Raw genomic sequence first — 21,285 nt, forward strand, 5'->3', positions numbered from 1 at the left:
ATAGCTAGGCTAAATATGTTGGGGTTGCGGGGGGGTATCTGCATTCTAATGAATGTGGTGCGGTGCAGTGAGTAGGGCATTGTCAGGACTCTGAAGTAGTGGGATCCTGCAGGAGTGAAGCTGGCCCACCTAGCCCCCTAAGCCTGCCTGCTCAACAATCCTGCTTCTTTAAAACTATTGGCCAGACAAACCCAAGGGGAAAGGGAAATGGAGAAAATAACAAAAGACAAGAACTCCCACTGCAGGTACTTCAGACCGTCTTCTCGGAAAGTTTTGACTCCGATGGGATGTTCCTAAAAAGGAAATACAACTTTAAATAAATCAATCTTCTAATCACTACTGACTACTCTCTAGATTATATTTTCTCCATTTACATTTACCTGTTGCCTAAGCTTGATTTGCCAATAGGCTGCTTCAGGAAAATGTATGTTGACTGTAGATACTCTTAGCGATATCTCTTCTATTTGTCTTTCTGCTCTCTGAATCTCTTTTAATAAAATATACCCAAAATATTGTTACTATTATCTATTCAACCTTTTGCCGTATGCTCTAGGAATCATATACTCTATAAATATGTGTAGGTAATTACCTTTTGTATTCTGAAGAATCTTTGTAAAATATTCAGCTGTAAACTTTTTATACTCCTTTTTCACATACGGAGTGCTTTTCAATAAATGTCTCTTGCTACACATGTATTTTTTTCTGAATACTCTCTTAATCAAGGAGGAAAAACAATTGCTCGCAAAACGGTGCGCAATCAGGCTGCAAACGCTGTCCTTAAATTGATTTCTCTTCTGTTACGAGCAACGAACAAAAAATGAGGAAAACAATGAAAATCCAAAATGGCCGCGACTCACGCGCCACGTCGTTAGGTCCTTTCCTCTAAAGCGCGCTTGCAAATCCACTGAAATACGCGACGCAGGCTCGAAAAACAAAACGAACCTGAAGTTAGTTAATTATATATATTAATAATTAGGTTAAATGTTTTAAACACGACAATATGAACCGCGCGCCTTAGTACTGAGAAAAGATAAAAATGTACACAAAGATGAATTTGCTGAACCTTCTTTATATATAGTTCATTAAAGATTCCTTGACTATTTTCTTAATAAATAATCTAAGGATTCTATTGTTCAAAAAACAAAATGCTCAATTGAAAGTCTTTAGATAATTAACATTTCAAAATTATTTGAGTCTTCACTTGAAAATTCAGAAGTCCACTTAGCTTATCTTTGTTCATGGAACTTGACTCTTCTCTGGCTCAGCAACTGAATCTCACTGGAATTCTTCTTCTGCAGACTTCTCCTGTTACTTAACTACAGTAACTACTATATTATTGGAACTCTTAAAAGGATATTACTCTCCCTAACAATGAAACTTTAAATGAATTTTACTGGAGCTAACTAATATGTGACCTACTCTGAAGCTTACTTTAATGAAAGGCAGTTGAGAATTGTTATTAACATTCTAATGACATCACAATGCTGCATGCTGTGAACTGAACCAATCACTGTTGTGAAAATGTTCCACCTTGGCTTGGGGGCATTTCATCTTTCTAATTGAAAGTTAGTTAAGGGAAATAGAACAAACTAAAAGAAATGCTCTATTCACAAAACTGAATCTATCTAATATTTCAACCACCTTCCCTTTCTAACTTTCCTGGAATGGTTTTTGACATACCATATTCTCCTAAGAACCTTGTCAAAGTGAGGTACACAATGTGAGAACCTGACAGGCATGTGGGATTAGGTCTTCAGCTAGGCCGATTTTCTTATTGTGGGGGATAGCTGCAGTCTAGTATTGGAGGTGCTGTGCAGGGCTAATCTTCACAATTCCATGTCAAGACCCGGAGGCTCTGATTATGCTTTTATGCTTTACTAACTAGAGCAGCATAACAATAACAAACGAATCAAACAACGCAAGAAACTACATGTTCCATGAAAATAAAGTCTTTAGTAGTTCTCTTGTTATTGGTCCTTAAACAGGTGACTTATTCCACGAATAGTCCATGATTTGCTTCTTTATATTTTTTCATGAACAGTTGATGTGTATATATATTTTAAGGCAGCACAAGTTTGGGGAACGAGTCACGCAAACGCATTGAGTTAAGTAATTAAAGCGGAGCATATCCGTGAGGTGCTTATTGCGAATCTGTGCGATCCGCCGGTCAAGATGTTCTGTGGAAGGAGACTGAACCAGCATTAGTGGGCAAAGTAGACCCTGCACTGGAGAGGCGCGTTGGGAAGACATTTTTCCACTGCGCCCCAACTCCGGGTCAGCTGTGTCTACATTGCTCGCCCGCACCGTTCAGAGTCAATCTTGCAGGTAAAAGGGATACTTACCTCCGCCCAACAGCATTTTGTTGCCGGTAAGGCTGGGATTACAGCCCAGTACGCGCATTGTCAGTTGGAGCGAGAACTTCTGTCATTTGCGCTCGACGTAGCAGAGCAACCCCACCTGGTGGCCAAGTGAAATAAGAGACAAAAAAGCAACAAATTCATGGGCAAGAAAAGCCATATTTTGGGAACACTTATGTGGTTATTGTGATGGGTACAGACCCAGGAAACCTGTGGGTTTTTGTCCATTTTAAGTTTACAATGTCCATCTTCAGCGAAGAGGGTAGAGTACAAGTGAGCCAGAAAAGGAGCCACCCAGGGATGGCAGATTATTCAGAAGGCTCTAGGGGGCCAGTATGGGGGTGGGGGGGACCCCCACCAACTGACTATTATAGAGGATTGGTTACAATTAGCACAAGGTATGGAGGAGCTCAGAGGGACGAGCGGACGTCGGACAGAGAAAGGAGGAAGAAAGTGAGCCCGTAAGGTTGAACCTACCAAGAGACATTCTCCCCTCCCGCCCCCACCCCCCCCCCCGTCCCCCTCAACCCCTTTGGGCACACCACAGAAAAAAGCAGTGTCTAAGAGGAGAGTGAATAGGTGGCATGACACATCCTCGGAGAGCTCAGAAGAGGAAGACGAGTGGCAAGAGCAAATCCTCAGATGGAAGTGATCTCTTTATTCTGGTGAAGAGGGAGCTTCTAAGAAAAAGAAAACCATTGAACTAGAGGAAGATGCTGGGGAGGATTTTGACCCAGATACACTAATACACCCGTGTTCTACAGATTGGGAGCCACTGGCGAAGAGAGCCTCATGTCTAAAACGGATGCGAACGCCTTTAAAAAAAAAAAAAAGGCCAGGAACAAACTTTGGGTGGAGTGCCCAGGACCACATCTTTCAGAGGGTATAGCAGAAACCCGTGAAATGGATGAAAAGATGGTGACATTTATGAGCAAGTATGCAAAGGACATAAAAAAGTAGTTGGGGCCTGGCAGGATGCCAGGACAAGATGCGAGACGTGGTGGGACACCTCACCAACATTTTTCAAATGGCGGCAGAGGCCAAAGATAAAAACTGGGACATAGACCCTATGATACAGATAGGCTAGACAGAGGACGGTCTGCCTTCTAGGAAATACAAACAATGCACTCTTGACAGGCGCAAATCAGTCCTTGTTAAAATAGACCCCAAACTTGGTGAGCTGCCACATTGGAAGCAGCAGCAGAAGCAAAAGGAAAGCTCTATGCCAACTCCCTGTTTTATAAAGTCGCTTTCAAAATTAGCAAACTCATACGCTGCCACTGACAAGGCGCAAGCATCCCTAAAAAAGGGTGCTTGGAAAGGTTTTTTTTGGAAGGGCTGCAGAGGGAGGGACCACTTAGCCAGCTGCTATACACACACTACAGGTCCTTCAACGACAGTCACTGGGGGCAAGATGACCAAAAGCTCAAACCTTTGTTCCCATCGAGGGGGAAGAGGCTGGAGACAACAAAACACCAGCAGCAGCCTAACTCGGGTGAGAACAGTGATTCATAGATCCTGTGTGATAATGCCGCAGTAGGCGGGAGACCGGCTTCGTGAGCAATATGTTTTTGGTGAAAGGAAAGCACACGCTGAGACCAGTTTTATACATTTTTAGTTTTATACAGCTTTGTGCTGTACAGAGCTAAAGATGAAAGGTTTTCACCTCCTGAGACATTGCAGGAAGACGATTGGCTAGTAAGGATAGATCTCAGGAATACGTACCTTGCTGCAGAACAGAGAACATTTCTAACATTCAGATGGAGGGGGCAGATATCGGAGTTCACATGTCTGCCCTTAGGGCTAGCATCAGCCCCATGGTGTTTCACAAAATTGATGAAACCGGTAGTGATGTATCTAAGGGAACAGGGGAGATGTATGATTATCTATTTAGATGACATTTGCATAATGTGTAGACACAAATGATCAAGCGGCAGGTGGACACCACTCTGGAGCTGGTGGGACATCTGGGTTTCCTGGTAAACTGGGAAAAGTAATACTGAAGTCAGAACCGTCCATGGAGTTTCTAGGATTCTTGGTAAATACCCCTCAAGGTACACTGAGTCTTCCTGTTGACAAGGTAAACAACACCTAAAAAGAGATCAAGAACGCTCCAGCAAGAGAAGTGATATTGATTCGATAGCCAGACTAGTGGGACGATTAGCGTCATTGATGCAGGCGATTTTTTTCCCAAGGTCCGCTCCATTACAGAGCCCTACAGAGCTATAAAATGCAACAACATGGGAGGGGGCGGTTCTTACGAAAAACCTGTCTTGGGAGGTCAGAGGAGGTGGGAGTGGTGGCTACAGTATATGGAGGCATGAAACAGGAGGGGCAACATTTGGTTCATCCCCGGACCTGATGAGTCTGATGCCAGCAGATGGGGAGTCCAGTGCAACGACTGGAGGGAGATGGTCGGAGAGAGTATTGGACCTACATTTCAATTGCCTGGAGCTTCTGGCAGGCTAGTTTGCAGTGAAATGTTGGACACAAAAGAAGGCTCAATGTTGTAGTCTCCTCAAGATGGATGACGTGTCGGCAGTGAGGTACATAAACAGGTTAGGCGGCATGAGAACCAAAATGCTAGCGGATCTAGCGAAGGAGTTCTGACACTTATGTCTCCAGAGTAGGATATCTGACGGCAGAATACCTGCCGGGCAGTCTGAACGAGGTAGCGGACTGGAACTCCAGGTTCCTAAAATGCCAGTGGTAGGAAGCTGGACGAGTCACTGTTCCAAAGACTCTGGCTGAGGTGGGCCCCATTTCGGAGGGACCGATTTGCATTGAGACTGAACAGACGGATACCTCCTATTTTTCAGCTGGAGACCAGACCTTGAGGCAGAGGCGACTGGTGCATTTCTGCAATTATGGGGTCCAAGTTTGGAATGCGCCTTCCCGCCGTTCTCAATAATAGCGGGAACTCTGGCACTAGTGAAGAGGCAACTGGTATCTATAATATTGGCGACACCGGCATGGAGGGGCCAGGCATGGTTCTCAGACCTGCTGGAGAAGACTTACGACAACCCTGATTGCACTACCGATCGGAACGATCATTCGGGACCCGACTGGGGCCACCATCATCTAGTGGAATCGGGCAACCTCATTGCATGGGCGATCTCAGGGGAGCCTGGGCTAGGCCAGGACTATCGAGCAAGGCTGAACACATCATTGAGGAATCCTTGGCCCAGGGACCAGAATCCCATACAGGTCTGCATGGTATAACTGTTGTATGGAGAGGAACGTTAATCCAGCTAGAACATATGTTAGAGCATGTAGCGAATTTCATAGCGCAGATGCCGGCGCAGGGTATACAGGACTATTAATACTGCCAGGTCAGCGATTTCAGCAGGGCACATACAGTTAGGTTCAGCAGTGGGGGAAACACCCAGTGATGCGCAGGCTACTGAGGGTGTCTGACTGATTAAACCTCCCAAGGTAAAATTAGGCCAATTATGGGATGTAGATGGAGTATTAAAATTGTTCACCATGGCTGGACAATGAGTTATCGACTAAGGTGACCATGCGATTAGGTCTACTGTCATGCAAACAAGTAACTGACGTAAGAGCATTAGAGGTAGATGGGGGGGGGGGAGGGGGGAGTTAAACATTTACACCCACAGGGGTGACATTTTATATATCTAGGGTAACTAAGACGCATCTGAGAACAATAGATTACGCATCATTCATGGGGCAACCAAATGTATGCTCAGTACGATGTTTACAAACCTATATAAGCAGGACAAGAGACCTACGGCCCGCAAGTCTTAGTTGCTCATTGCTCTGAGGAGACCTTTCAGGGCAGTGGCGTCAGCCACTCTGGCAAGTTGGGTGAGTTAGGCGGGCATTGACATTACATGCTATGGCGCTCGCTCGGCGAGGGTAGTGATGGCGTCCAAGACATTTAGTGTGGGCGCCCTACTATTGAAGGCAGCGGATTGGACAAATGAGTCCACATTCAAGATTTTTGACTTCAAACCAATCGAATAGGTAACAACGTTGATAGGAAGTAAGCTTTAAATAAGTATTATCCAAGCCTCTTAGTCTTGACAGAATTCAGATTTTCAACACATTTGTTAAAGTCATAATTCTATTAAGGACACAGAGGCGAAGGATTGTCCCACCCTTTTAATGGTGAAAATATGATATGAACATTTAGGATGCATATGTGATCTTTTTTTCTGTCCCACCCCAGGAGACTAGAGATCTAAAATGTTCTTTATTTTCAGGTTCAATGGGAGATTAAAGACGGGAACATGATCGGTGGGACAAAGTTCGATAAAGGTTAAGAATTTACCGGCTGGAATGCCAATTGCCTGACAGCAAAAGAAAGGGGAGGCTTTGCAAATGGTGGACAGATTTATGGATGTGATAAGACTATTTGTGGAATAAGGTCACGTGTTTAAGCACCAATAACAAGAAAACTATTTAAGACTCGATTTTCATGTAACGTCGTTTTTTTCTCGCTTTATTCAAATGGTTTTGTTATGCTACTCGAGTTAGTGAAGCATAAGAGAAGCATAATCCTTCACCGCTTTGTCTTTAATTGAATTATGACTTTCTTTAACAAATGTGGTGTTTCTATCTAAATGCGACACATGGCTATTCACAATAATATCTAAATGTGACGCACAGTGGCTAACTCGTGTGCGGCACAGTGGCCAACTATCTGGCTACCTTACAAAATTGGGCTAAATGCAAAATATTACCTTACACATGTAGGCTATATTATAATGGGTAATGAGAGGGAAGCTTGGAATGCAGCCTTTCTAGGCTGTAATGGCTTCAGTGCAATCTTGCTGGATGCTGTAAGCAGAACAAAGGGCTTCGAATGCGAGCTACTAGCGACTTGTCTTCCAATTGACCCACATTACTTTTTCGTATCTACCTTGCAACCACCATGCTGCATTCACTGTTGGTATTATTTTCCAAGCTGACTGTTTTTGGCACCTCCTGATAATTGTGTGCACTTAGTTATCATGCACAGGTTTCAAAATGGGCGATATGTTTTAATATAATGCTAGTACAGATTTTGTGTTCGTAGCACTTAAAGGTTTTTGCTTCAGTTGCGTGCCCTCTTAATGACCTTGGGCTGGAGAAATACGTAGCATGAAATCCAAACCTAGGAACTGTGAAGAGCCAGGAATGAGATGCGGACACAGTAGATTCATGGTTTTGGTCAAAGACTTTTATTAAAATAAAGGGTGTTTGCAAATGCCTCTGTCCCTACTCTAAGGTGTTTTCCTACCTAAAACTGTCTGGCCACGATCGGTATGTCTAAAGCAATTCCTGTGCCCAAAATACTATTCTGGCCTTTATATCTAGGAGAAAGAATTCTTACGGTGAAATGGGATATATCTTTGGCCTTTAGTAGTGCACATTAGGGCTGGGAGGATAGCTCACGGGCAACATGCTCGCCTTGGAAGCAAGACGACTTGGCGCAACAAAGGTTTGATTCCTCGGGTCCCTGCTGGGAAACATCTGGGTATTAGGCGTGTTTATAAATTTACAATTACAAATGTAAAAAAGGAAATGTTTAGCTCCAAACAAAAAAGGTCCAGAGGGACAGAGTTCCTTGCTCCAGAGGGTAGTTCCTTTTCCCTGGATTTCACTCTTCCTTGTATTTCAAGAATGCCAGTTCCTCAAGTTTCTTGATCAACCACACAACTTGGCTGCTAGTCTGTATCTTACTCTGATACCTGGTTTACTCTGCTGCCATGTTTCCACTTCCTAACGTGTTTTCGCAGCCTTCTTGCTAATCCTGTTCTATCCTGATCAGGACTGCCTCAGATACTTTAACACATTGTTCAACTTGACCATGCCTGGTATAATTTTTCTGCCAGGGCTTTTTCACTTAGATACCTTTATCTGCCTGGTATACTCTTGCCAGGGTTTGTCTCCTCTGTATTATTTGTGCACTTTTCATCTGCCTGGTATACTCTGCAAGGTTGTTTCTTCTAACTTGTACCTGCCTGGTATACTTTATTACTGGGACTATCTATGATCTAGATCGGATACTTGTGGATCTGCTTAGATCACATGCTATGCATAGGCAGACATCTAGTGGTAGTCGCAGAGGATTACATTGTTTTCAAAACTCGAAAAGGGACGTGGAATGGACGGGTCAGTAACCCTATCCCTAGTGACGTCTACTATACCCATGGCCCTTCATGTGTCGGTCACTCAGCAAAATATCGACCGACCACGATGGTGCAAAAACCAATCTGAGTTCTTCTGGATAACTCCTTTGATTGGACAAAGTTTAATTTTAGACTTTCTTCCTATCCTTTCTACAACCACCCACCGCACTACCAACTGCTTCTGCGACTTTTGACAGACAGCACCATCAGTCTGCCAAGTCGCCCTGTTCTCTGGACCATCTCATTCATCGCACAACAGGTCTCCGAAACAGGCGCTGAATAGGCCAGTTTCAGACGTGCACCTGAAAAGGCACTTCTTTCTTACGTAGAAGGGCATGCGTTGAAGGGGATTTTCGACGCCCCCTTCTAACACATCTAAAATGAAGGAACTCCTTAAAATGCATGTCCCGGTCAGGCTTTTACGGTCCATGACATCGAAGACGCCCATACCTCCCCAGCTGTTTAGCTCCCAAGATAGCGGCTATGTTCCCTTCAAAGGCACCCTTTCAGGGGACCTATGTCGCAAGGAATCCCCCCCTCCCCCTCCCCGGACACTTACCCCCCTCAGCTTTTCCCAAGTCAACTGAGTGGACCCCAGAGTTTTGATGTCGGCAGGATGGCCTGTTTTGTGGCTTTTATGGACCGACAACCTGACTAATTTAGAAACCTACCAGGCTTAATACAGAAGGGAGGGGCAGCCAGGGATGAACCACCTGCTAGGATGCCTTGTTTGGTCACCTCAACCCAGCACCTCCAGCCAAACCCGTGCCACTCCAGTCACATGACCCCTCTCAGGATGTGTACATTGTAGACCCCCTCAGGTTCTCAAGATCCTAGTTCCCAGGGGGATCAGTATTAATCTACATTCTCCAGTCCCCCGATAATCGAGATCAGCCAGTGGCTGACTCACTCACAATCGGCTCCAGTATAATGAGCTGCTCCTTGGGGCCGCCCAGCATTTTAAAATTGACACCATGGAGGCACAACTTGACAAAGATTTTGTAGAGAATATTCTGGGAGACAAGACATCCGCTACAGTTTATCCCCCTCCTGCAATCATTTCAAAGGCGCATCCAACCTTCCCTCCTTACACCAAACCTTAGCAAAGTGGTCAAACCCTCCATCGAAGGTGTTCAGGCCGGCCCCTACCAATCCACTGTAACTCAGCGGTCTGCTCATACCAGATTCCTTGGTTGTCATCAAAAGAAGGATGAGAGCAGGCACACCTGACCCCTGTGGAGGCCCCGCTAGATAAAGAAAGCAAGAAGATCCATACCTTTGGCAGAAAGGTGGCCTCAACTGCCAATAGTACCTCCCTTCTGGCTAGCTATGGTTGCCGCCAGTGGGGCGAGCAGCACCAACAAATTGAAGCCGTTCCTGAGCCTCTAAAGTCACAACTCCTAAAGATGGTATCAGTGGACAAGCAAGTGGCCAACTGCATCTTAAAAATAACTTGGATGCTGCTGACAATGCAGTCCGTATCGTAGCCGAAGGCATGTTAAATGCCATGCCTGGCTAAGGCAGTCCGGGTTTAAGTTAGAAACTCAAGTCACACTATTAAACATGCCCATTGAGTCAAATGCCCTGTTCGGTAAGTTAAGGATGCTCTTAGAGTGGCAAAGAGGAATATGAAACTCTCAATTCCAAAGAGGGGCCTTTAATATGAAGAAACTCTTCTGTGGGCGAGTTCCTCCATTTACGGTCAGAGTAGCCGGTCCCCATAGTGGGGCACCTCTCGGGGAACTGTTATCCAATTTTCAAAGAGGCTACGAAAAGGTCTAGGAGCAGAGGCCGAACTTTTTCCAACACCCAATCAATGACTCCCTGCACCCTCCCCCAATAACACCCCCCACACCCAAGCAATGACTCCCCGCTCCAGGTCCCCTCCAATGCTACTCCAGTAGGGTTACATGTCACAATTGACCCACGCGTGAGAGGGGATCACTTCGAACAAGTGGGTGTTAACCACTGTGGCGTGTGGATAGTGTATAGAGCTTCTACATAAACCATTCAACCACTCGCCAACACAGAAAAATGATGCCAGAGGGAGAGGCGCATATGACTGGAAGAGGTCAAAACCCTGCTGGAAAAGTACACCATAGAAATCGTCCCAGCCAACCAGATAAACCAGGGTATTTATTCAACGTACTTCTTGTGCCAACAATGTGCCCAGTACTAGACCTGCAACCAGCGAAGACTTATGTCAAGCCACAAAGTTTGCATGACAACGCTACAGGAGGAAGTAATTCTTAAAACGGGGGATGGCAACTTTGGATATGAAATATGCATACTATCATATTTCAATGTTCCCAGCGCACAAAATACTGTGCTTCCAAATAGCGGGGCAGGGGAACATGACCAGTTCAAAGTCCTCCCCTTTGGCATAGCCTCTGCTCCAAGGGTATTCACCAAGGTAATAGCAGTGGTAGCGGCACACCTACGCAGAGTCGATCCCTTTGTACCCTTGTGGTTTGACATTTCCGGACACTGGGTGCTAAATGTCTCCTGGTTTGAGTGATTTGGCTCCTTGTAAGGTCCCCACTAAGGCTGCCTGGAGCTGTAAAAAGTGCCTGCTTGAAACTCGGATTCTGGTGTCATTGCCAGCTACCACCACTAGATGGGAGCAGAGCATAGCAGGAGCTGCAATATGTCAGGAAACTGGATGTACATTCACAGATAGATTTGTTTCCATGTTTGTAGTGCAGCACCGAATTAAGACTGGCCCATTTACGATCAAAAGATGCATTGGATTTACTCACTTCATGGGCGTAGGACAGGGGGGATAAATCCCCCCCACAATTTTAACTGGGGGTGATGTAATGTAATTTATCCCCCCAGAATGTGTTTGGGGTGTCCTGCAGGGATCTGTTTGTGAAGGGGGGAGGGGCTGCTTACTATGTAAGCTGCCCTCTCCCCTTGGCCCCAAAATTATGGGGGCAATACCCTGGGGGCAGATGGGTGATCTGCCCCAAGTGAAGGGGGCAAACAAAAGTGTTTTTTAAAACGTAGTTTTGGGTGGGGTGGGTGCGGGTGGGACCACTAGCCACCAGGGATTTTAGCAAGGTGGTTAGTCTTTTCCCTTTGCGCCGAGGTAGGGGCATCCACACATGAGGTACCGTTTTTGTCGGGACACCTGTGGGAAGGTAGGACATCTGTTGTTGGCGGTGTGTTTCGGTGGGTGGGCAGAGGGAAATGTCTCAGAAATTCGGTGGAAAAAACACAATTTTCAGACATTTCACTCTGGCCACCCACTGAAACACGCTGCCAACAACACATGTCCTACCATCCTGCGTTCCCACAGGTGTCCCGACAAAAATGGTACCTCACATGTGTGGGTGCACCTACCTGGGCGCATAGGGAAAAGGCTAAACCACTGGTAAACACCAAAGGGTTTGGGGAGACAACCTACAGATTTGGGCCTAGGGTGTCGAAGCCTCGACGGAAAACAGCATACCCCATGCATTTCCAAAAAGAAGACACCCTTGGGAAACCACAGAGGTTTGACTTGTGCAAATCGCCCCAGAATTTATTACCCACAATCCCAGACAAAGTGAAAATTGTGTTTTTTCCACAAAATTTCAGATTCTGTCCGGGATTGTGGGTCATAAATTATGGGGCGATTCGCGCAAGTCAGACCTCTGTGGGTTCCCACAGGTGTCTTTTCGGAAATGCATGGGGTTCCCTGTTTTCTTTCTTGGCTTCAGCACCCTAGGCCCAAATCTGTAGGTTGTCCTCATGAGCAAAATTCCTCAATCTGCTGTCCGTAAATACTTGGGGTTACCAGAGTTTTAGGCTTTTCCCTCTGCACCCAGGTAGGTGCACCCACACATGTGAGGTACCGTTTTCATCGGGAAACCTGTGGGAATGCGGAAAGGTAGGCCATGTGGTGTTGGCTGCATGTTTCAGTGGGTGACCAGAGTGAAATGTGCGAAAGCTGTTTTTTTTTTTATTTATTTATTTTTTTTTGTCATTTTCCCCGATTTACCTCCAAACTATGGAATCTTTCCCTACATGGTTATTGCCTGACCTGTGCAAATCGCCCCTTCCTAAACCTGGAATATTGTCTACTTTCCAGAAATGTATGCCTTTCTGGCTTTCCATTCAGCTTTCCTACCCTTTTCTTCCATTCCGTCCACGCATGTCCTATTGGACAAAAAAGGCCAAAATCGCCAACCTCTCACAAAACTGCTGATAGCATATCAAAATGTTATTTTGGTTTCCATTAAATCTGTTCTTGAAAGCCTGGAAAATGGCAAATCCAGCACAGCGAACCATTTGTTCCTAGCTCTTACAAGGAAAACACCACAGGCTTCTTTGTACAACATTTTATTGGCATTTTCTGAAAAAAAAAACAAATTTTCTCCTTTTTGGTTTTTGTCTCGCCCCCCCTCCAGCAAACTAGGATTCCTGGGTGGCGTTACGACCGCCTGCATGTGGGGAAAAAAGGGGCCAACTTTGGCCGAGATATCTCATGTAACAAAGAAGTTACAAGGGATTGAATGGCGACATACCGAAATCACCAAGAAAGGCCTTGGCACTGGGTGGGGGAATACCCATGGCAATTAAGGGGTTAAGACGGTAAAGCCCCAGAGGAGAGATCATTTGTAAGGTAGCTCAGTTAGTTAATTCTCCAAATGCAGATTGTGCACAGGAATATGTAACATCTGTGTTCAGCACCTGGCTTAATCTTCCGGTGGGATAATAGGCAGAGTGAATGCATTCAGCTTTGTTACTGTTGCTTTTTCTAATTGGCCAGATTTTCGTGCATTTTCTGGAGTTCGGGAGCCGAGTGGACACACCAGGACCCCCTGTATTTCCCGCTCCACCAGACAAATGCGGCCTTACTGCCAGCATGGATTCTGATGCTGGAAATAAGGAAAATAATTCCTCTGGGATCTGCTTGGAAATGAAACCTGGTAAAAGCGGGCAGAGTCCAGAGGAAGCCATTGTCAATTCCGCCAGCAATCGCTAATTGCGCGAGATATTTGCACTCTTCCAAAGTGGAAAAGCAATGTGATTTCACCTGCCTTTTACGCTAAAATCTTGCATTTTGTGGCGGAAAAGTAAAAACGTGCGCCAATGGAAGTGGTCCTCTCCATGCAGTTTACTTTGCGCCTTGATGCTTGGGGGTTTGCGTGATGCTACACATGTAATAAATAGACATTTAACATGACCCCAGATAAATGCCATGATCAGAATGAGTGAGCATGGCATGTTACTGGTAAGAGGGTGTCCTGTGCTGCTTGAGTGTGTTGGCAAATGCCTTTAATTGCCATCTCGCGTTAAGCAGGTGCTGAAACCCATCAGTGTGGATTGCACAATAAGTCGACCGAGGCATTTGAAATTGCCAATTTCGCTCTTTCGGTGACATTGTCAAAGTGGGAGAATGTTGCTCAGCATGTGCCACTTTCTCTGCAGAGTGAATTGTGCCCACCCAAGTGTGAAAAACCCAAAGGGCACTGTGGCCTGCTCTTTGTGCGTCTTCCCCACAGGGCGACAGATGTCGACTGAGACATGGGTAAGTCTCAGGTGGCAACCCTGTACCCTAGTTGATGTAGCAAAGGATTCCAGACTTCTTAGGCTGATAGCATTAGTAGCATTGAGTTACATGCCACCTGACGGGTATGTGATAAAGTTGCAAAGCAGAGCTGTTAGTGGGCTAAAGCAGGAGGCAATGTCTGCCCACCCTCAAAGGGTACGTACAACCAAAAGTACTAAACCCCTCCCCCCCATCATGGCTGTAGGGGGCCAGGCTCCAAAACGGGGCAAGAATGCCCTCCAATCACCCATGCCCATGAGTAGGGTATCCCTCGTGCTCAAGGAACCCTGTTGAGCAACCTCTGTGCTTTCCAGGTGATACTAACATTATTTAAAGCCAGAAGTCTAAAAGGTAATCGCTTAATTGCAGCTGAAAATTAGCTCCTGGCGTGATCAAATTGTCTTGACCAAGTGTGACATCATCCCCTTCCTTTTTATAAGCAATATGTGTGCTCTCGCGTTTCTTCATCCACTGAATTACTGTTGGAAACAAAGGCAAGAGTTGTCGCTTGTGTAGGCATTAGGAAGTCAGTTGCCAGCTTCTGGAATAATATGCCCATGTTCTTCCAATAGTGGCTAGCTGTTGCCCTCTTATGGCCAGGTAGAACCATCATGGCAGTGACTGGCCAATGCCTTTCCCCTGCAGACAGAAAAGCGGAAATAAGAGGCCAATTCAAGACACGGAACAAATAGAAGTTAAGACAGACTGTAGCAGCCTTTGATGTGTTGGGGAGAATAGGTTGAGTTTTCAAGCAAGAAGGTATTGTATTAAGCAAGCAAGCAGTGAGACAAGGGAGGGGCAAAGAAAGGCCAGAGGGGCTCTTTGAATAATGTAACAGGGCAGAGGACCGATGCTCTGCCGACCTAGTAACATATGAGAGAATCAAATAGATCAGGCTTTGCAGCAAAAGTTAAACGAGAAAGGAACAAAGTCCAGCTCTGCATTCAGAATAACAAAGGCAAAGAAAGTCTAGGCTCTGAAGCCAGCATGAGATGGAATAAGAGGGACCAGACTATCGTGAGAGGCTGGCCCGGCCCTCGCAGGGGCGCTAGAGGGGCAGCCCACATAGCGGGCTGCCCCCTCTGGCCACCCCCCTCGGTCCACATACAACCCACCTACTAGGCTTCCCCCGGGTCCGACACATCCGGCAGCGGACCTGGGGAGTGCTTATAAGGGGGTGGGCTTGCGATCGCTCGTTCTCCTTGTTTGCTGTACCCCCTAACCCCCCAGAGGACAGTCAAAGCAGCAACATCACACACCTGGTCCCTCTACTCCCATAGGGCTTACTCAGAAGTACAAACAAGATTTCCTTTTTCTTTGAAACACCCTGCTTTCCATTCCAAGAGACATGCACGTCTCCTTGCCCCACACAAAAGTAGCAACTTGCAGTTGGTAGAAAAGGCTTGAACTCCTTTATTTGGCAGGAGTCCACTTACCGGTGATCTGCCTCTTAACGAGCTGGCGTCATAGCTGTGGCCCACTGTAAGTAATTGTTTCCTCTCTTACCACAAGCTCATAGTCAGATGAAAAATCCAGAAATGCAACATACAAAGACATGTTCTTTGCTGCTGCATCATTTAATTTTCTTATGTTCTTTTCTCTTGTTTTATACAGTGATATTTGTAATTTAATACCTACTGCTATTTTAATTCTAATTTTGTGAAAAGTCGAGTTCTTTGACTAAAACACAATAAATAAATAAAGCAAAGTCCCCAAGATGTCCCCTGTACCCCCCCCACCCCCCCGATTTTGTCTCCTACGCCCCTGCCTCACTTTCACAGGAACCTCCTAATTGATCCATTGAAGTTTGAATAGTATTTGTTGAATTCATTGAGTGCTGACATGTAAAACGGGCTTTGGCAATTTCAACAGTTTGGGCTTGTGTAGGCATGGGAAAGGCACTTGCCAGGCACTGCCGTAGCAATATTAAGTGGCCATTGATGACGGCGACTGCAAAATGGTGCGAGAACCACCAAACACCTACAAGCTGTGTATCCCTCGTATGCCATTTCTCCCAATCTGTACTCTAATACAATCGCTTCGGCGTATAGGTAGCCCAAACTAAAAATGCATTGTGTACTGCAGCATTCTTCTGGGTCTACAGTAAAGGGAGCCAGGGCCATTTTATTTAGAAGCTGCTGCTGCATCGGAGTGCCATCATGATGTCCCTGGCATTGGTAACTACAGAAGAAACTATAAAGGTTGTAGGAGGTGCTCATTTCCTCTGATTTCGCACCTCTTCTCATTTGTTAATAATTGTGCCATTACCCTTGTGTTTCAAAGTCCCCATTTGCTTCTCAATCATTGCTTGCTCTTAAGTAAAACAAATGACCAAGTATTGGTAGAATTAAAACCTTTTAAAGTTGACTGGTCAATGTGTGCTGCTTGTGCAAAAACAATAGTGGTGCCAAGGAGCGGTTTGTCTGCATTGCCAGCTTTAGTGGGGCTATACAATTTTCAACTGCAGCAGTTACTTTGCATGTAGATTTATTATGCAGCATGCAAAAAACCATTTACTACTGCAAAGTGGGTTGACCCGATGAGGCCAGGTACACACGTATATGAATCTCCAAAGTTATTGGTGCAAACTGCACGCATATGATTGAATTCTAGCAGGGCAGTCCCTGCTTTGCTTTCTTCAGCAGTCCAAATGAGTGTCATTTAGTTTGATAATAGCAACATCTGTTATTCGAAATGCAACATTTGTTATTTGCAATAGAGTGAGGCTACTGGCATTTGTGATGCAGTGAAGTTTACATTTTTGCACAAGTAAGGCCCTAGACTTAGCAATGTTGTCAATCTGGCATGAGAGGCAATGAAATGGCTGATTAGGTCTTTCCTTTTTCCCATGAAATGGGAGCTCCAGATTCCCATAAAAACGGCCCTTATTCAATAGCTGGTCCAACTCTCAAACAAATATACCCAGCCAAATATTCCTGGGAGCAATCATGAAACAAAGGGGGGGCTAGTCTTCCCCTCAAACGAGAGGGCACAAAACATGCTCGTGCAAGTAACTCACTATCTTGCTGGTCGCTCTATAACCGTACGCAAGGCACTGCACCTGCTTGAGATGATGGCCTCATGCATTTACCCAGTTCAACACACGTGGCTGTGCATGCGTCCAATGCAGGAGTCCTTAGCAAAACCATGGACTCGAGCAAGCGGTCAGTGGGACGATCTAGTGGTTGTTTCGCTAACCCTAGTACAGGCTTTTCGCTGGTGGTCCAAAGACAGTTTGCTAAAAGGAAAACCCTCTCGCAACCCACCAGGTCAACTGATACTAACTACAGACACCTCACGCTCCGGATGGGGAGCCCATTACCTTCACTGCACAGCTTGCGGCCAGTGGACACAGCCCAAAAACACACAAACCTTCAAACTCCTAGTGGTTTTCAAGGCTGTGCAGGATTTCTAGCAGTATCTAGTCGGTCAAACGGTGCAAGCCCTCACAGGCGGCACCACTGCCGTGTTTTTCCTAAACAAGCAGGGTGGCACACTCTCCAAGTCTCTCCAGGCTATCCCAAAAATCTGCAAGTGGGCACTCAGGCGGTACATGTTCCTAGTCTCTCAACCTGTTCCAGGGGGAACTTGATGCTCTAGCAGGCACTCTGAGCAGTAATCCTCTACCGAGGAGCACGAGTGGCAAACCAACAGATATTCGAGACAAAATCTTCTCCCTGTGGGGTTATCCTCCTTTAGACTTGTTTGCCACAAGCCAAAACGCACAATGCTGAGACTTTGCATGCAGGTTTCCCCAAACGAGATCCAAGGGGAACGCCCTGTGGATGAGCTGGTCGGGGGGAATTTGCTTGCGTTTTTCCACTGACACTGCTCCTGAGCAGCATAGTGCACAAGATGCACCAGGAACAAGCCACTCTAATATTGATTGCTCCAATGTGGGCAAGACAACCAATGTTTCCACACCTGCTCAAACTGGCTGTGTGAACCAATCAAACTTCTGTGCCCCTCTAACTTGCTGTCCCAATACAAGGGGACAACACTCCATCCACATTCTTAGTCTATGTTCTTGGCAGCCTGGCTCCTGAAGTCATAGTTTGGTCACTTAAACCGTCGTCAGATGTGTATGGAGATCTTCCAGGAGGCACGGAAACCCCACAGACACTGTTACTTCAACAAGTGGAAAAGCTTTGTGATATAGTGCAGATCACAATCCTTAAATCCGATTGAATGTTCACCATCCAACCTTCTAAACTACATGATTTATCTACTAGACTCTAGCCTAGCATTTAACTCCATCAATGTACACCTAGCAGCCATGTTCGCGTACAACAATTCACAAAACAAGGTGTTTTGGAAGAAAGTTCCTGTTCTCAAAGCTTTCATGGAGGGAGCAAAGAGAATATAGCCTCCCATTTCTAACCCTCCACCAGGTTGGGACCTTAATGTTGTACTCTCGAAAATCATGGAGCTGCCTTTTGAGCCTATGCACAAGGACAGCCTAAAACACTTAACCTACAAAATTGCCTTTCTGGTAGCCATTGTCTCGATAAGACAAGCCAGTGAGGTACAGGCAGTATCTGTGAAAGACAATTTCATTGTAATTCGCAAGGCCAAGGTGGTCCTTGGAACACATCCTAGGTTCTCACCAAAATTAATATCCAAGTTCAATTTTGACCAATCCATTGAACTACCTACTTTTTTCCAAACTCCATCTAACTCTGCTGAGAGAAGCCTACATACTTTTTAGAGGTAAGCAGGGCGGTCTTGTACTACATAAACAAAATCTCTAAGGAAAACGGACAAGCTTTATTTCCATAGGACTTGGTAGGGAAAGTGATCACATTTTAAAAAACGCCATCTCCAGAAGTATAGTCAAGCTGTGCTCTTCACTATCAAAAAAGACCCTACCTTTCAAATCAAGAGCTCGCCCTACCAGAGATACAGGGGCTACTTTAGCATTTATTGCAAACGTCCCCCTAGATGCTATTTGCAGAGCAGCTACTTGGAGTTCCATTCATACCTTTACTCAGCAGTGCCACATTGACGCACTTTAAAGCAGATTCACAGGTGGGACAAGCAGTGCTAAAACATATATTTTTTTCTGCTGTACCTTCTCACAACCCACCTCCAGGTACTGCTTGCTAATCTATGCATAGCATGTGATCTAAGCAGGTCCATACGCCTCAGAAGTCATACATTACTCACCGTAATCGTATTTCTGATGCTTGTATTTGCTTAAATTTACATGCGCCCACTCTTCTCTGCTCCTGGAGTCGAAGGTGCATAATGTTTCTTGCTCTATATTTTCTGCTTTATTACATTTGTACTCACGCTAGACTTCATGCAACCTCATGTCTGAAACAAAACCATCTAAGGGACCTCGATGTGTTAAGGGCCATGGGTACAGTAGATGGCTGTATTACTACCATTCCCCAGTCGACTTCCCTTTTAGAGTTTCGAAAGATGTCGGCCTATGCATAGCATGGGGATCTGAGCAGATCCAAGCATCAGTGATACGGTTACGGTGAGTAATGTATGCCATTATATATGTTCTTGCAGATTTTAATCTGCCAGTCTGCCTGGTATATTTTCTGCCAGGCCTTTTCTCATTGGCATATTCTTGTAGCTTGTATCGGTCCGGTACACGCTTACAATGTTGATAGCCTCTTGTGTTTATTTGGTTCCATCTTAAATCTGCCTGGGCCTCTTCTGCCACGACCTTCCTTATATATGTACTGCGCACCTTTGCAGACTTGTCAGTCTTATATCTGTACTGTCCTGTCTTCAATACCCCTGGTATACTACCCTGCTCGGGTTTCTCCTATGTGTACTGCACAAGTCTTTTCTGTATATTTCATTATGCCTCTAAGATAAAGCAAATGAGAACGAGCAAGTGCAATTTGCATTTTATTTGGGTTTGGCAGGCTTACTGATACGCCCGGGGGGGGGGGGGGGGGGTGGAGGGGTGCTGCCTTTGGGTAGACTATGGCTGTTGTTTGTCGGTTCTCCGGCTGCAAGCCAGTGGCGGCCTTCCGCCGGTCTGCTTTCTCTCGCCACCGCTGCTTCTCAGCTTCACTCCTCTCGCGGCTCCTACTTCTCTGCTCAGCATCTCTACAGGGTTTGGTCCGGTGGAGGCTGCCTTGTAGTACCGGTGAACACTCAGAAGCTGTCTGCTTCTGGCGTCTTCGCTGCATAGGTTTGCCCAGTTTGCTTGTCTTTTCTTTGTCGGGAATCTGCTTTGCTCTACAGACACCATTTCAGCCCCACGGTTTCTCGATCAGCATCGAGAGGCAGCGTTCTCCAGCCAGCGGTGATGTGCCGGTTTAAATTTCCCAGCTTTGGGTAAGTTTCTGTAACAACTAAAGCGCAGCTTGTGCTCTTGGCCTCCATTGATCTTACTCTACTCATCTTCCCAGAAACAGTATTTTCACACTTGGGGAATTAAGTCTGTTTCTGAAAACTTGTGTGTGTGGAGTTTTAGTGTTCTTAGCGATCTTGAAGGGCAAGTCAGTCCTTGATGATTTGTGTGCTGACCCTGGGAAGATGTTTTCACTGGCCCCCTCAGGGGCTCCTCCCTCATATAACTGCCCCCTGATTCAGGTTGTGGCTGCCATCCTCTAGCCACATGGGGTGAGGACCCAATGGGAGAGAATTGATGACACCATCTGATTCATCACGGAACTTTGGCAGACAAGTTTGTGCTTTGCTCCACTTTGTGCAATTGGCCTCATCACATAAACCTATGATAAACTGATATCCACATAAATTGCAATGGGGTTGTCAATTGTTTGAGATTTTTGCACAAACATCTAGTGAGGACTGGGTAATCGCCTACCCTAGTGGCAGAGCAGTTTCACCCAAAAGGAACGCACATTCTCTCCCATGGGTGCTTTAGCAGAACAGTCAGGCTTAACTTCAGGGGGTAAGAAGGCTGGCAGGGGGATTGTTAATCCCAGCATACATCACAGAGGAATATACCTCACTGGTAAAGTGAAATAAATATACACTTTATTTCTAAGGTCCCACTAACTGTTTTCAAATGGGTGGGGGGGAGGGGTTAAGTACTCCAGATAAACAGTAAATGGCCAGTTGAGGCTTAACTCTTTACTCAAAAATGTAAGCCCTGTACCTGGTGGCAGATGCAATACATGTAGACTTACAGGTGTAAATTGGAGAGACTCCTAGACAATGTTACCCACAGTGTAATAACTGTGTAACATTATTTTCAGAATCATCAAAGGGTACCACATAGATTTTAGCACACATTTCCGGTTACTTTGTTCATAATGTA

The 21,285-nt window shown here is 45.6% G+C and overlaps 1 protein-coding gene across 3 annotated transcripts in view; it reads left to right on the plus strand.

The window, feature by feature from the left end:
- The window catches only part of ZNF367 (zinc finger protein 367), a 273,586-nt gene that overhangs the window by 96,074 nt on the left and 156,227 nt on the right, over positions 1–21,285 (plus strand). The gene's annotated exons all lie outside the window — the stretch shown is intronic.

The sequence above is a fragment of the Ambystoma mexicanum genome, chromosome 6p, assembly GCF_040938575.1.
Source record: "Ambystoma mexicanum isolate Mex_15411 chromosome 6p, UKY_AmexF1_1, whole genome shotgun sequence".
In the NCBI taxonomy this organism is placed as follows: Eukaryota; Metazoa; Chordata; class Amphibia; order Caudata; family Ambystomatidae; genus Ambystoma; species Ambystoma mexicanum.